The following is an 18,688-nucleotide window of genomic DNA, read 5'->3' on the forward strand; positions in this document are numbered from 1 at the left end:
ATTGAAATTTCTGTTAAATCTATTATTACTAGAATTCCTAAACGAATTATTTTTTAAATTATATAAATTTTGAAAATTCTGTTCGTCCAATACTATTTTTAGAGAATCTTCTAATGAAGCAGCGTTACGTAAACGAACAGTTTTTACTAAATAAGGTGGTAAATTAAAAATGACTCTCGTTTTTGCAAATTTTTATTGATTCTAATTCATTAGCTAAACTAAGGATTCAGACCTAGCGTTTCCAAAATGTTGAATTAATAGACATTTTAAATCTGCCCAGAAATTAATTTGGTCTCTTTCACCAACTAAATTCGCGGCACTACCCGTTAATCTACCGGTAATCACATGATATAAATATTCATTTTGTACCTGGCTTCCTCTATACATATTAAGAATATACTCACAATTTTTAAGAATAAGGACAATAGCATCACCATCGAAAATTGGAATAACGTTAATTAGTTCTACTGGTATTCTAACAATATTTTCCATTTTAAACGAAATTATAAGTTATTATTATGCAAAAAAATCTATAAAATGATTTTAAAATTATATTGAAAAATTATAATAGAGTTTAATTTTAAAAATTTTGATTTAAAACTAAACAAGCGTTATCAAGGCGTTTTCCAATCCCTAATAACACAAAAAAATACACATAAATAAAGAAAATGGCAGGAAATAGACAGGATTGGTTAAAAGTTTTACTCACAGTACCGTCCTTCCGTCCATGGATCTTGCAGTTTTATTGTATGTCTTGCTGATACCCTTGGCTCTACTTAATAAATTTATTTGTTCGGAGGTCCCCGTTTAAACGTTGAAACGTACTTTGTAAAAAAAATTCGTGCCGAAACAGTTTGATTTCAACACAGAAAAAAAATTTTCACAATTACAGGGATCCTACCGGCTGCGCCAATTAAGTTGTTGAGCCCAGGTTTATTTAAAAAAAATATATATTTATTTCAAAAATTACATTGCAAGTCTATTATACAATAATCTATCTACTAACTAATTACAATCCATATATACTTATTTTAATGCTTACAACTAAATATTCCCCACTCTGATGTTCTAATTAAAGTGCTGAGGTGGAATTGCACCTAAAGCTAATTTGGGTAGGGCTGTCACTCTTAACTCACGCGATCCGCTACCGGACCGGTACCATTATCAGATCTGATAGTTCCACGGCTGTGTCCGGACCGCACCGAGTGCGGCTTGGAACAATAATTAGTTCCAGCTGTCCCGTCGTATCAAATCTTTCCATGTGCTTAGGCTTTAAGGGAGCGGTATTATTCGGAGGAAAGTTTACCAGTGCCTTAGACTCACTTATAATATGTACACTTTAATGTTTTATCAGTAGGAGACTCCTTTGCACCGGATGGCGGCTAGATTTTGGGTACCACAATGGCGTCTATTTCAGCCGTGAAGCAGTAATGTGTAAGCATTACTGTGTTTCGGTCTGAAGGGGGCCGTAGATAGCGAAATTACTGGGCAAATGAGACTAGACGTCTTATATCTCAATTTTTTTCAGATTTTTTTTATTTTTCAACATTCCTGAGCGACACTATATTGTAATGGGCGGGGCGTATCAATTACCAACAACTGCATGTCCTGCTCGTCTCGACCCTTATTTTCATTTAAAGAAAAACGTATTATTATACTTGCCTTTAAAAACTTTTCATTTCTTCGAGTTGTTTGAACATATTTTTCTTCTAATGTAAAACTTTATTTTCTAAATTGAACAAAAAAGAAAGTAAATAATGAAAAGTTGTAGAAAGTCATAAATTAAGAGTGATATATTATTATCCCTGCGGAGGTTTCGTGAACCTCACGCGAAATGAACAACATTGAAATATGATTGCTGAAGGGTTTATATAACAATCACGTTCCCAAATATAAGATCACTCACGCATGTTTCTTATAAATAAAGGAATGGTTATGTAGAATGACAAACAAAATTTTTGGTTTATATATTTTTATATTTATTTTTTGTATATTTGACAAACGTTTTTTATACACAACAATAAAGTGGGAGGCTCCTTTGCACAAGATGCCGGCTAGATTATGGGTACCACAACGGCGCCTATTTCTGCCGTGAAGCAGTAATGTGTAAACATTACTGTGTTTCGGTCCGAAAGGCACCGTAGCTTGATATTACTGGGCAAATGATACTTGATATCTTATGTCTCAAGGTGACGAGCGCAGTTTTAGTGCCGCAATTAATTTTTGGGTGTTGCAAGAATCCTGAGTGATACTCAATGCGACACTGCAGGGCGTATCAATTACCATCAGCTGAACGTTTTCATAAAAAAAACACAAATAAATATCCATGACCAAAACCAAAGATCTGCATTCAGTATACTAATGTTTGCGCCAACTGGGATTTACACCCGGAACCTCTAACGCAGTGGGTGGGGTTTCTAAACGGGCTAAATGGGGATTTTCAGAAATATATATCACTAACTAACTTGACATACGCTGTTCTATCAATAGAAAAAAATATGATGTAAGTATTCGGAAATAATGCGTAAGTGTAAGTTTAATCTTACAGTCCCCTGTGCAGGGCTTGCATGGAGACAGAAGAAACGGCCACACACCTCATCCTGGAGTGCCACATACCGGGCCAAACACCTGGGGTCACCGAGGACTCTCCCCGAGGTCATGGGTGACATCAGAGGTTTGAGTAACTTCCTTGAGGAGTTGGAATGGGAAGATTTGCAACCCAACCCTATGACGCAAAATAGGCGCATAGCAGACGTCGAGTTGCGGAAAGTAGCCCGTGAATACCAATACCTATACCTACGTTTAATCTTATTTAATTAGTTAAAAATGAAACAAAAACATTTTTCTGAATGATTATAGCCTTCAACTACCGTTCCGTTTATGTAGGAGGCAAGACAGTGCGGGGGAAGGGTCGTATCGCATCAAACAATTATACGGTGTAAAAGAGTAAAATATCTAACTTGTTTAAGATGATAAGGAATCTAAACTTAATATTATAACGAGGAAAAATTTGTGTTTTTGTATATATTTTCTAATGTTTTCACACAAAAACTACAGGACCAATTTAAAAAATTCTTTCACCATTAGTAAGCTGCATTTGCAGTGAGTGAGATATGATTTATTACATTTTCAATCAAAATAGGGATCCCTAATTAAAATTCCATAATATATCCCAAGGTGTGACAAAATTAGTCATAAGAAATATGTCATCGCGTCTGTTGCGGAAACTATAGATCATAGAACAAATAAAATGTTCTACTATCGCACGGAACGCGAGAGGTCGCGGGTTCGAGTACCGAATCCTAGAGTTGAGGGTTATCACTTTAAAAAATAACAAATTGCTTATAACAATTTCAGTCCCTATAGAATCAAACCGCTATTTATTTATGACCGCACAGTTATTTCTCGATAGATACAAAAATTAACATATATGTTTAAAACGCAATCCACATCGGTATGCAAATATATTGTTTATATCGTAGTATATTGTTTGAGCTGTACCCAGTTCAAAATAACATCACGTCCTTTGAGCAGCAATCCGTAAAGGAACGGCTTCACTATCCAATGTTGAAATCCCAATTAAGCCGTGTATTGTATGACCGTCGGTAGTGAATAAAAATTATGTGTCAGCTATATTTGCAGTTACACAGCTTGAAAAAAACAACGAAATTGTCTCCCGGGGTCGGTCTGGCTCCAGTGCTGAGTGAACAATACGTGTCTTTACAATCCACAGGGCTATTGGGAGCCAGTTAACTGAAATATTTTGCTCTACTTACAAGGGGTTTTTATAAATAATAAGCAAGTTTGGAGTTGAAGATTACCTCATGCCCTTTTCAGTTTTCGCTCCTGTTCCCAACATATATGAATCATATTTCGAGGAAAATTGCTATGACAAACTTAACCTACAAATGGTATATAGCTTTTCTACGTGAATTTCGGTTTTGCAAAATTGCCGCGGGAACCGTAGATTTTCTTTCCCAAGGTTTAGTCTATCGCTGTACCAAATTTCATCAAAAGCGGTTCAGTAGCTGGAGCTTTTACACTGGAGTATAAAAGTGTAACAAACAAACTAACATTCACATTTATTATATTAGTAGAGATTATTGAAGTAAGACTTCTTTAAGTGCGACTTGAAGGTATCTCAGATTTATTTCAGAAAAAAAAACAATTACCACAATTTTTAACCGTTAAAATTGTTTCAAATTGCTCAGTAATATTTTAGTAAATCTCAAAGTGTATTTGTTTATTTATTACTAACTATGTAATGAATAAATTATTTAAATAGTTTTCAGAAATTTTATGACGTTTGCGACATTACTTAATATCCAATAACAATTTTTAGTAACGTCGCTGTGGTTAAAACACAAAAGTGACGCCAGGAAGTGGTAAAGATATGTTACTATGAGTCATTAGGTAGTTAGTCCAGTGATTTTTTTAGCTACGTCACCCTTCAAACCCAAAACACAATAATGCTTATATATACTGCTTGACAGAAGATAAAGGCACAAATGTATAACCTACCTAAACGGCATGCTTTGCAAAGAAGCCTCTCACTGCAACTGGTAAACTGCCTAACGAAGCTCTCTAAGAAAAAGTGATTTTATGAAACAGCCAATGGATGAATATTAAAGAAAATGTATGGCGCCGAGTGTGCTATTGACATTAATGCTTTCCTTGTTTATCCAAAATTCATTTGTTTCATTCTTACATCGTTGCGCTAGCAAATTAAAATAAAGAAAAAAATTATTTTGAGACCTTAACGGATCGAACATCGATCTGGTGCGCAATTATCGCCATTTTGGCACCAGACATATAATGTCTGCGTTCTGGTTAAGGGGATAATCATAAATTAAGATTATTATAATATATGCTTTTGCGCACTTATTTCCTCTTCTTCTTCCACGCGGTTAAGCTACGCTTATTCTGCATCAATGCATATGTCCTTATGTCCATAACGTGGTGTTCAGCATTTCATAGAAATTATAATACCTAGTAAGAATAACAACTAAATCTAAATGCAGTTAAATATATAATCGAAACAGAGTTTCTAGCACTTACTTTAAATATTTGCGCAAATCAATACGTACTAAGCTACGATCACTAGAACGTGAGTGCATTTTGTCGTCGCGAAACCAGTGTAGCGAAGACGATGCATAAACACACGGCTGATGCTGAACAACTAAGCTCCTCGCCATCCGACGCAACGAAGGAATTTTCTACGGGCTTTGAATATTGATGTTATATAAACATATACCAAATCACTGGCACTTTCACGAAAACTTTTGTTGACGTTCAATTTGTTTATTGTCAAGAGTAATTTCATGACCAACGTAACTTAATTTGTACTTTAAATCTCCTAAATCACCGCGTATATGGAAATCGAAGTGTGTGTGGTATTTTATGTGTAACACAAAAATGTATGCGTGTGCTTGGGGGTGTGGCAATTACCACGTGATGGCGGAGCGGTTTTGTGCTGAGAAGGGAATTAAAGAACAGACAAATGTAAGGAATGACCTGGTATTCCTCTGTTCTCCTCTTGCAAGCGGTGTTGGGGGACTGTATTTTAGAGCACGGCACACACTGTATTGTCTAATTTTCGTGGCGTAATTAAATCGCGGTGCGGTAGGTATTTGCACTAGGTGGCGAACAACTACTTAACGGCGTCTTCTCCGTGTTTCAACGCAGACAGACTGGCGGTGTGTTCAATCGCGGGGTGCTACGGACGAACTGTTCATGTCCTTGCACCGGACGCTATTCTCTGGCCTGCCTTCCAATAGATAAGGCTTAGTTGTGGCTTTCTTTCGACCAATAAGGAATATCAAGAATATAATATTAGCTTAGCAATAGAAAATAAGTCTGTTATGGTGCTGATCTTTCTAGGTTTTAGTAATGTCTTAATTTCTATGGATTCGATGTTCTGTTGGGAATGCTGAGTTCTTTGATCATATCTCCGTCAGCAATTGTATGGCTTCATAGTTACTTGATTGCACGTCGACAGTGTCCACACTAGACACAGGCAATTGTTATTGGCAGTATGAAATATACAGGTATCTCATACTGGTAGAATATTTCTCATTTTAACTTTCATAAAGTCATTAAAAAACTTGGAAATACACATTGATTAGACATTATCATAGAACGCACAAATTGATAATATGAGTAAAAAGATTATTGCAGCCGCGGGGTACCTTTTGGTAAAATTTTGCTAGATCATCTCTCTCTTTACTCTCTGTTGATTATACAGATTCTAGGTATCTAAATCTTAATTATGAGCAACATAACGAACTTGAGCGTCTTCAAAGTTTTCCAATTAGGTTCATATTTGTACAATATTATATTGTTCGATTTCGAGTAATATTGTTTCGGAGTAACTTTATTTTGTATATTTAGTGCGATATAGAATTTTCATTCATTAATTAATATATTATTAATATAAAATTTGTCCCATTACTTTTGAAACAAAAACAAATGAAATTACTGGTTGCTTACTTACAAAAATTACTCACCAGCAATGAATTTCATACATCATTGCTGCCACTTACCTAGTCTACTTCTCTTACCTAGCCCGGAAAGGTTAACATGGCTCAAAGAAGGTTGTTAAAATAGTAATAAAAAATCAAATAACAAGCATTTTTTAGTAAAAATTAACGTCTGTAGATAATCTATTGATATAGCTTTCGTGAACTCGAAATTCTATCGTTCATATAAAACTGTTCCAATAAACAATAAGCACACGAAAACTATCAACCAACAGGATGAAAGGCAATTTCCTCAAAAAAGGATTTCATCCCCCGAGTAAATACGCGTTATTCAGTTTGCGAACTTGTATGAAAAGGTACTAAAGAAATTGAATTGGATATCAAAGAATTGATTTTAGATGGTTCGTAAAGGATTGTTCTTATTATATTCCGCAACATTGCAATTATTGCTTTAAACCCTTTATTACATTACCCGCATTAGGTAAAGAAAGGGGCAAATTTATATTTTTAGATATTTTATACGTAAGTAGGTATACATCCCTACCCTGTGATATTAGATTTGTTGTTACAAGAAATCTTATTGCAGTCTTCTAGTCGGCATGGCGTATCAATTACCATCAGCTAAACGTCCTGATTGTCTCGTCCCTAATTATTTTCATTAAAAAAAATAACAGGAGACTAATGGACACTAAATTGTTTCAAAACGGTTTCATGGTCTTCATTTGTTCCGCCTCATTTTATCACTTAGGTCTTTATGTAACATGGCAGTATTAAAGTGGTAATTCAGCTTGCATTTGTATGGATCTAAAAAAAAAAACAAAATATTATCTACAAACACGGCGAGATTAAGAAAAGCTCGTGTAAGGAGTATTGTGGAAGTAATTTAAGAAAACAACCCAAAGTCTTCGCAGGGATGTTTTTAAGTAAAAAACTCTTGTAAAAACGCTTGACAGTCGCCCTGCTTACAAACAATTTGAAATATAAATTAATTCTTATTTGCCATGACAACTGGACATTGAGAAATAAATGTAAACGGAACAGTGCGAATGACAAATTATCTTAGCGCGGCAAGATTCATTGAAAAAGGAAGGTAATTAATTAGTGGAAATACCTTGGGATTAATATTTTTACCAGGCTTACAAATACAAGCATGAAGTTCCTTTAAGTCCACAGTGGCCTTAATTAATATCTATAACTATAGTATTTTCTACTCATAAACTTAGTATACTACCGTAATAGGTGAACCCTGTGTGAAAGTGAGATTACTATCCTTACATAAAGACCTAGGTGTGAGAAAGATACGTAATAGATGAAGACCATGAAACCGTTTTGAAACAATTTAGTGTCCATTAGTCTCCTGTCAAATTTAACCGCATATTTAATATAGTATTTTTATCGTTATTGTTCTGTATTTTAACGGATATTAAATTAATAAATATAAATGTGTCGTGTTCTGTATTATATTGTCTTGTTACATATAGCAACCATTTAACTAAAGAAACATTTCACAGGTAAATACTGATTTTTTAATACTACTTTCGTGATCTTTTTTTTTCGTGGTACATATGCACTGAAATCCTAAATTTTACATTTTATATACGCAGTAAACAGTATTTTTTCTTAATATTGCAATCATTTACGAAAATATGTGCTGGATATTATAATATTGTATACGTGGATATGACGCCTTTTGAAATATATGCCATAGGTATTGTATTGACCAAAAGCAAAATACTACTTCACTAACTCACTAACACATCAGTAAAACTAGCACACATTAGCATTTTAAAAGTCTCGCCGTAATAAGGAGAGTGTTTCTCTATTACGCTAGCATACTAAGTTTTTGTTTGTACTTAAAAATCAAATCCAGGTCAATATATAAATAGTTGTCAATATACACAGGTTATAACTTCCAAAGTTCAGCCTTTTATTACAAAGCGTGTAATATGAATGTTTGTATCAAATAAATTTTTATTCCCGCCAATGGCTGGAACGGCTGCAGTTATTTTATAGGCAGATAGCTGCTGGCCGAAATGAAGTTGTGGCAGCTCACTTGGCATAAGATATTCTACAGGAATCCTTGTTTGTGCATTTCTTACGAGAGATTGGAAAAGAAAGACTTATTTCATTTTAACTCAGAATCTTCAAAAAATAAAGATTTGAAACTCTAGTCAGTCTCTCTGTGTGTAGCAACAGATATAAGAATATGGTTGTCCCTGACTGATTGGCTGCGTTTGAACTCTTAGCACTCTTTATTATTACTTTGACATAAGGTTCCTTATTCTAACAAGGGTAGTAGGGCTCAAGTGATAGTAGTTTTTCTTGCTTTGCATAATCAAAAGTATAACGTGCGTCTATACATCCAAATGGGTACTATTTTAATACAATATGGCTGCAAATGTTTGCGCAAAAATTCGTTTTTATCTGTTATGGATATTGTCATCGAAGTTTCGTGAGTGGGGGAGATCGTATTTGAAATATTTTTTTAAATAGAAATTATAGCCCTCATGAAAGATTGCTACTGTGCCAATACGGATATCATTTTCAAGATTTTCAGGGTGGCTAGAGTTAACGGATCATAAGTCATTTCACCACTGGGCGTTGGCTCCTTCGCGCAGGATGCCGGCTAGATCATTGGTACTGCAACAACGCATTTTTCTACCGTGAAGAATTAATGTGTAAGTGAAATAACTGGACCAATGACACTTAACATCTTATGTCTCAAGTAGACGAGCGCAATTGTAGTGCTGCTCAGAATTTTTGGCTTTTTCAAGAATATTAAGCTGCTCTACATTGTAATGGGCACGGCGTATCAATAACCATCAGCCTCCATGTCCTCCATCAGAAAGTCCTGCTCATCTCGTCCCTTATTGTCGTGAAAAAATGTCAAAGTCAAAGTGAAAAATCATACATCACTTAGACAAGACACTTCACTAATGGTTGTCAAAGTTATACTTATTTTTAGTATTTATCAATTTGCGGCTGAAACAGTAAGACCTAATGTTCATCAATATAGAATCAATCAAGATAAATATCTAGCGTCATATCAATATATCAATTAGAAGTTATAGAATTCGTTCTATTTTTCCAGTAAATGAGGGCTTATTGAAGTGTAATTCCGGGAAAGTTCAACCCACGTATAAACTGATTTAAAACAGACAGTACGTGTCGATAGATATCACAAGATTCTTTGATTTCGGAGAATCATCTACTGTTTTCAGAAAATATGCAAAACTGATATTTTAATTTGTTATAATCGTAACAAACAGAAGTATGAAAACCCTTACTAACTTTTTGATTCTTACTCAAAAGTATCTGTAGATAACAAACTACTTTAAGCAAAATATATAAATCTGTAGTCATTTTTTGTATTTTTTTTTTGTAATAATTAAGCGTTTTACGACTCACAGTCCCTATTGTTAATGTCGAATTATATTCATTAATTATATCTTTATAATATGGAAAACATCTAGTACAGAAACGAAAAGAACAGTTTACGGATTACTTAAGTGATCAACCTTTCCAGAGAATAATTCAAAAAATTTGCATTCAATTTTGCTGGGCTGTCCAAAATTAATATTTTAGCATTGGAAAGGATTTTTTTTGTATTAATTTAATTAAACAATGTATGTTATGGTCTACAGTAGAATTCCACAAATAAATAGATGTTAAAACATTCTACACCTAGTGTTGGTTTCTATGTGTAAGATATTTCGTATTCCGTCAATTTACACACATTTTGTATGCACCAAGAGGTCTCAGATCGTTTGTTCAGCATATGTGCGGCATTACTCATTGACACCTTCCTCTTACAAAATATATGCTTAGCTAACCTTTTGGACAGTAATATTCAATACGAGGATATAATACTTATGATACACAAATAAAATTTGGAAACAAAATTTTTTTAATGATTCGGCACTTGAGCATTGTGGCAAAAATCACAATTTGTTTCGATTTACAAGAGCGACATGTCAAGTCAATTTCCTAATATGCAAATATTGGGGTTGAGCAGGTTATCAAATGTAGATCCTGTAGATGAAGCCACAACCTGGGAGTTGAACAAAGCATTCAAGATTTTATGACGATACGTCACTCGAACGGTTAGCTCAGTTGGCAGAGCACACGCACAGAACGCGAGAGGTTTTTGTTTTCAAATGTTCTTTGTGTATTAATCCTAGGAGTGAGGGTTATCACTTCAAAAACATAACAAATTGTTTAATACTTATGATATTTACTAACTTCCGACGTTAAGAAATAGCTTCTACAACAGAAAGACAAACAAGAATATAGTAATAGATGGAGATACTTGTGTTGTACTATAAGGGACGAGACAAGATGATATATGAGATATGATGGTAATTGATACGCCCTACCCATTACAATGCAATGTCGCTCAGGATTCTTGAAACACCCAAATTCTAAGCGGCACTACAACTGCGCTTGTCACCTTGAGACATAAGATGTCAAGTCTCATTTGCCCAGTAATTCCACTAGTTACGCCGCCCTTCAGACTGAAACTCAGTAATGCTTACACATTACTCCTACACGGCAGAAATAGGTGCCGTTGGGGTACCTATAATCTAGCATCCTGTGCAAAGAAGCCTCCCACTGGTTAAAATAATTATTATAGACATATATTTACATAGTAATATAGATTAGAGTTTAAATAAGACAACAATTATGAATAAGATGATGGCTTATGTCATTTTAGGTTGTATTATCTTTACCTTGCACGTGCACCACAACATATTGACATCCACAAACCAAATGTCAGTAGAAAATATAAAGAGAAAGGATGACAAGAATGTTGAAGCTGCCCTTATTGCGATGGTTGAAATTCTTCTTAAACTTTTGGGGGAAACGACGTCAAACAAGATCAAATCACAAATGAGCTATAATCTTAAGTATTGTATACGCTGTTAGTTTGTTGTAGATTTATTATATTAGATGGAACCTGTGTCTGTGTCGTATAACACATATAGCTGCGAAGTAACGTACAATACTCTGAAGTATTTTTGCATTTTGAATTAATTTCGTTCATTTTCCGTGTTATTTATACTTCAGGAATCGATGTAATAAAGTAGGCTGAGTCTATTGATAAGGGTACTGGACAAATAATTTATTATTATTCGTACAGAAGTTGGACGAATAATTTTATTATAGGCTGTTGCTATTCGTCCGGCAACTGGACGAATGAATTTAATTAGTCGTCCTATTATCGGATTAGAGAGAAAAAATACATCATTGAGTGAAATTGGGGTTATAACTTAGTATCCCGTAGCACGAATTATGAGGTAATAAATATTTAAATTGACAGAGTTTTAGTCCACGATTATAATGCTACCACTCTAATTACAAGGTAATGCACCGTTCCAGAAAAAAAAGCATTATAACCTAACCACAAATTATGACATTTTTAAGGGTTGGATATTTTTATGGGGAGGAAAGAAAGGGAAACGCCTAGAATTCGTTTCTGGCACTCGCCGGCCGCTCCCGCGGCCCGCTACGCTCGGCTCGTGCGTAGTTTTAACTGTTCTAACATAACATAACCTAACCAATTTTATAAATCATAGTGATAGAGATTTGGTCCACGTTTATAGTGCTACTAATCTTATTACAATACGCAATTTTCAAGAAAATAACGAAAAAAAATTACAACCTCTGAACGGGTAAACACCTAAATAAAACACAGATCATACATTTGAATAGGTAATTAAAAAATCAGACAAATGTGTTATGATAAGTTTTTTAATACATAAAAAAGGAATCATAAAATTAAAAAAAAACAGTTTCCGACTGAGCTAGGTCATGAAATAAATAAATAAAAATTCACAGAAATGATGAAAAATGGTTACGTTTTAATTAAAAAAAAAAAATTAATAACTGTACGAATATTTTTTTTTCTATGATAATAAGGGACGAGACGAGTAGGACGTTCAGCTGATGCTAATTGATACGCTCTGCCCATTACAATGCAGTGCCGCTCAGGATTCTTGAAAAACTCAAAAATCCTGAGCGGCACTACAATTGCGCTCGTCACCTTGAGACATAAGATGTTCAGTCTCATTTGCCCAGTAATTTCACTAGCTACGGCGCCCTTCAGACCGAAACACAGTAATGCTTCCACATTACTGCTTCACGGCAGAAATAGGCGCCGTTGTGGTACCCATAATCTAGCCGGCATCCTGTGCAAAGGAACCTCCCACTTTATTCGTCCAGTACCCGTTCAAATAGTCACTTCGAATGAAGTATACATATTTTTTTGTATATAATTTTCTACCATGTATCATGTATTTTTGCTGACGTTGTCATCACTAGCTTTAGTACCGTAGTACCGTACTCTCATAAACTATTGTGGATGGCCAACAGCGCCAAAATATATAATATATCTGCGAATATCAAACAGGCACAAAAGCACTTTGACAGCCGCCAGTCCTGTGGTATATAGTAGAGGTGAGTGAGTTCAATACAATAGTTGTCATACAAAACTTGTTTTGTAAGAGAATAATTTCAACCAGCGACTCTGTCCTATTTAATTTAATTATATTACTTCTAGTAAAAAGCTATTGCAAGTCTCTCCTCATTTTGTATGATATTTATTTCTTATAGTCCGTACTAATTGCTTTAATGCGAGCCACCGCATCTTAGCGCGCGACTTAGCGAAACTCTAAGAAAAAAGAGTTTCACTCGATTGTATGAAACGTGCAGTCGTGCAGTATTGACAGATGAAGGCTATAATTAATGTTACCTATGTATGTAAAAATAGATTCAAAATTCATATGATTTATTCAGTATCGATTACGCAATATAAGATTTTAAGTGCTGTGTTATGTAAAGTAAAAAAATTATAAATAAATAATGGATTAGGTACTTATTATTACAACATTTTCCACGACACGTTTAATTCATATAGAAAAAAAGTTTTATAAAAAATCACGACGACGGTAGATAATAGTTTGTATTAGATTGTTCACCACTTATTAATTATTACTTTTATTTTTGTAATTTCACACTTATCATATTATAATTATTTACATTGTATAGTTTCTAGAATTAAGATAAAACTTACAGATTTTTTTCTTATTTAAAATGTTGAATGTACCAAATTAGAATCACCAACCTTAAATTAGTATGTAAGTGAAAATAAATTGTTAATGTTAAGTTGAGTTATTGTTGGTACATCTAAAATAAATAAATAAATTACTCGGGAGTTTACATGTTACTATTAGAAAAGTATTACTAAACTATTATTTATAAAGCTATTACAATAGCAATTGCAGTTACAGAATAAACATCACAACAGAATAAAACCGACAGTAGACAGAGCCTTCCCTCACAACGTTTAAGCTCATTTTGTTCCCTAATGCTGCAATTAGAACAAGAAATACTGGTCCAAGGATTTGTCTGTCGCTAATAAAGACTGCAACTAAACTGTACAGTCTTCTTTCTTACTTGTATTTTTCATACGCTTATTTTAAATGCTAATTTGCATTTGTACCAAGTCTTAAGTAGTTTCTATTTTTATTGTTATTCAAGAAAACCAAAATACCATTACCGAGCGCGGTAGGTATTAAGTTATTGGTATAAAAAATTTAAACTAATTGTTATTTTAAAATTAACTAGAATGTTCTATATTTTACTTAAAATATATATTATGTTTTTACATAAATCGGGAAAAACTATTGAAATAACTTTATTTTCTCCTTACTATTATCGAGCATAGTTAAACACATCGTGTTTTGAACCACATATATCACTAATGTAATAAACTCATCTCTTACATATAATAGTAGTATCCAAAGATTTAAATTTAGTTAATGTTAAACGGATTTAAAAAATGTAAATTAAAGTCGGATCCGAGATATAAACAGAAAAACGTAGTGAAATTCAAATTATCATACAAAAAATATAAGCCTAGTTAAACCGACAGATTTAATGTCCTTAATTCTAACTTAACTAAAAAATTAACTAAACTATGAATATATAAATGAAAGAAAATTGAATTATGCATGAAATTAAATCAGCAATTTGTTACAATATGATTGCCCAACTCATAAACGCTGTGGTTGTTCACTGCAGGATTTGGAAGAACTTATGAATAAAAATGAATTCCTTGATTTAAGAAAAATTCATTACAAATAGAGATAAATCTCGTATAAGCGTGCCTTAATGTTAACAGAAAACGAAAATCTAGGTTTTATGTAAACAAAAAAATCTTTTAAACTTTTCAAGGCTGTTATTATTCTTGCCTTAAACCCCAAATCGTAATAGTAAAGATATAAAATTATGTCGTATTTACGAATATTACATCTAGTTAAATATCTAGAACTTGAGATTGACTTTTTATTATGAGCACATTTATAGGTTATTTATTAACGTATTTTATTACTTTAGTATTTCATCAATAAAATTCATATATTTTTCGTATATTTACGGTATTGGTTAAGTAGAATTGGCCTGAAGCAAACCATCTCATTGGCACACAAAATTACATATAATATTGTATTCAAGAATCACCAGGTTAATGAATCCATATACTATATTGGATGCAGCACCTTACACACTAATTTAGTATAATACAGCCATTGTAAAATACTCTATTTGATTGAAAAGAGTGGCCGTTGAGCTTCTTGTAAGTTCTTCTCACGAGATCAGGTTTTTACGAACATAATATGGTTAACTCAGTAATTTTAAAGAAATATTTGTTTTGACGATTCAATAGAGCTTAGTTTAAGCTTATTGAAAAAAGCTCATTTGACTCTGACTTCGACTTTGATATCAACCTAAATAGAAAATATTTTTTATTTGCAAACATGAAACGTTTTAAATATAAGCTTGTTGAGATATCGCCATTCTTACCAGATCCTGTTGGGGACGAGTTTCAATTTTAGCGTATTTAGAAATGCTCACCTAGAAATTGTACCGAAGTAAAAATTTTAAGATTTCTAAAAATAAATATGTAGGTAAGTGTTTGTTTCCACAAAGTAATGTGTGGCGTCGAATTGCATTTTATTGGAGAAAAAGTGGCACAATGATTTATTACATCTTTTGTTTCTGTCTTAACTAAAGACCAGTAGAATACAAAAATTATTGTGATAGAAATTAAAATGTTAATAGAATTCTATCGATACGTCGATCTTGTGCCACTATTTACAGTTGCTTAAATGGAAACCAATATAATGTATGATTTGCGCGAGGTATGTAATATATTCTTTTAAGGCAAGGATCACGTGAGTTCTGTGCAAAATGTAAAATAATCATGAGGTTAAAATCAAAAGCAATCATTGGTTTTATATATTAAAACAGATACTGTAAGCTGATAGAAGTATAATATGCCATTTGTATGAGAGTTAGTAGTCTTTCACAACGTTTTCGCCTGGATTGGAGACCCTAAGGCTAAGCGCGCACTGTAAAAATAAATCGTTTGCAATATAAAATTATACATGAGGAATATTAAATATATTTTCTACCCTATGAAGCAGTGCCGACCTCCCCGCATTGCGAATAAAATCGTTGTCAGTCGACTTTTATTTATTTATTAGGCACTTCAACAGAATACATAATATATTTACAAAAATAAACATAACATTATTTACAATTCTAATGATTCTAACCTATAAGATGCACAGCATTGACTTAATAATAATTTAAAGCAAGTGTTTTATAACTAAGTAAAAATAAAAGTAATTGTGAAAATTTGTTTAAGTTACTAGGTTTATAGTTAGTTTATAGTTTTTAGTTTTTTTTTATTACTTAAAAGTATGTTAGTATTTTATTTTTAAGTGAGCCAAGAGAGTCATTGAATATTAGATATATTATTATTAGATACATTTAAGTGTTTTATAACAAGCATGCCACATTGTTCAACAGCTCTGATAATTTGTGAGCAGATTTGTGAGCTTTGATGATTTGAATTTTTTTTAAGTAAAATTTATAAGTATATAATCGTTATTTTAAATCTGTCATAGCATACGATGGTTATTTTCCGTCCCCTGTCTTTCGTGGCGGCACGACTGAAACTATCTTTTGGCATCCAATATTTTGCAGGCCACATGTAATCATAATGCGCGTAGGAATTATTATCGCTTGCGATTTTATATCGCATATAAAAAATCCCAACGAATAAATTTCGTAGCGATTACTTAACCTAAAGGGACAGAGATTTCGCAAAGTAAGAATATTGAATTATTCCACTGTCTGTTTATGATTTTCTTAACACTTTGTGTGTAACCGCCGTCGTTGTGATTGTTTCTAAAATAAGCCACTTTAGACATTATTTTCATTGAAAGTGTTTATGGCGACGTTTTTTTCCTGTTGGAAACAGATCCGGAAAAGGAAAAGCGATCTCGTCCTCAATTTGATAAATAGTAGCTGTATGTAATAAGGCAAACTAATAATAAATTTGTTCGAATTTAAAATTAATTTGTTAGTTGTCACCGTTTGTCTTGTCGCATCTGGTTGGTTTTCTCGTAACCGAAATAGTAAGCTCATTCAGTGCGGATAACACAGCGTGTGTGTGTTGTCTGGGGGTCTTGGTGGGGGTCACCGAGAGGTGTTATTTGTTATTGTATTCAAAATTGTAATTGTAGCTTGCTTAATCAGGTAATATAAAAATACTTTGAGGTGTTACAAAAAGCTATCGATTTTAGATATACATAATATTATATACAAAGTGACTCAGAAAATAAGTTTTTTTTTATTACCGCTATTTGCAATATAAAAAATACTAAAGTGCCTAACTTACAGTTTATACCGGGACAACTGAGACCAGTGGGAGGCTCCTTTGCACAGGATGGTACCACAAGCAGTAATGTGTAAACATTACTATGTTTCGGTCTGAAGAGCGCCGTAGCTAGAGAAATTACTGGACAAATGAGACTGTGCGTGTGGTGTCGCACCAGAATAGCATCACCCCATCTCCTGCCGCGGGTGTCGTAAGAGGCGACTAAGGGATAAAAACAACGGAGGATGGACAGCAGCATCCTTCGTCAAGAGCTCACCACTTACTGCGATCGCCAACCCGCCCGCCAAGCGTGGTGATTACAGCAAAAAACCCTCGAAAAATATTATAGACACAATAAGGCCCCGGCCCCCAGTCCCCGGCGGCCCCACTCTTGGTGGCCACGGTAGCAGCCACATAAGCGACGGGGCAGGGGTTGCTAAGAATCCCCGGGTGCGGCATCGCTACCACAAACGAAGACCATTGGCCCTGGCAACATACAACGTCAAGACACTGCGTACCGACGAGAAGTTGGAGGAACTGGAGGAAGCTGTGAGCAGATTACGATGGGATGTCGTGGGGTTATCTGAGGTCCAAAGACAGGGTGAGGACTCGATAATCCTAAATTCCGGACACATGCTCTACTTGCAGGAGGGTGACCAACTGTCTCAGGGTGGTGTCGGGTTCCTCGTTCACAAGCCTCTCGTCAACAACGTATCTGAAGTAGGGAGAGTGTCGACTAGGGTAGCGTACCTAATAGTCAGAATTACTGAACCCAAATACCGCAGTGTCTGAAGACGAAAGTTTTCAACCAGTGTGTGTTGCCAGTGATGACTTACGGTACACAGACGTGGTCGCTAACTATGGGCCTTATGAGAAAGCTCATGGTTGCTCAGAGGGCAATCCCCTGCGAGATCGAATCAGAAATGAGGAGATCCGTAGGAGAACCAAAGTAACCGACATAGTCCAAACGATAACGAAACTGAAGTGGCAGTGGGCAGGGCACATAGTACGACGGACGGCCGTTCGGGCAGTAAAGTCCTCGATTGGCAACCACGTACCGGAAGACGCAGTGTTGGCAGGCCCCCCAAAAGATGGACCGACGATCTGGTCAAGATCGCCGGAATACGTTGGATGAGGGCAGCGCAGGACCGATCGTCGTGGAAATTTTTGGGGGAGGCCTTTGTCCAGCAGTGGACTTTTTTCCGGCTGATGATGAATGAACGAATGAATGAAATGAGACTAAGCATCTTATGTCTCAAGGTGACGAGCGCAATTGTAGTGCCGCTCAGAATTAATGGGTTTTTCAAGAATCCTGAGCAGCACTATATTGTAATGGGCAGGGCGTATCAATCACCATCAGTTGAACGTCCTGTCTCGTCCCGTATTTTCATAAAAAAAAACTGATACCATGAAGTTTCGCTTCTGTATTACTCATACACACAAAGCAATAACAATGGTTTTGATTCTCAAATTGACAAACAAG

This window comes from Leptidea sinapis, chromosome 42 (genome assembly GCF_905404315.1).
Source record: "Leptidea sinapis chromosome 42, ilLepSina1.1, whole genome shotgun sequence".
NCBI classification, from domain to species: Eukaryota; Metazoa; Arthropoda; class Insecta; order Lepidoptera; family Pieridae; genus Leptidea; species Leptidea sinapis.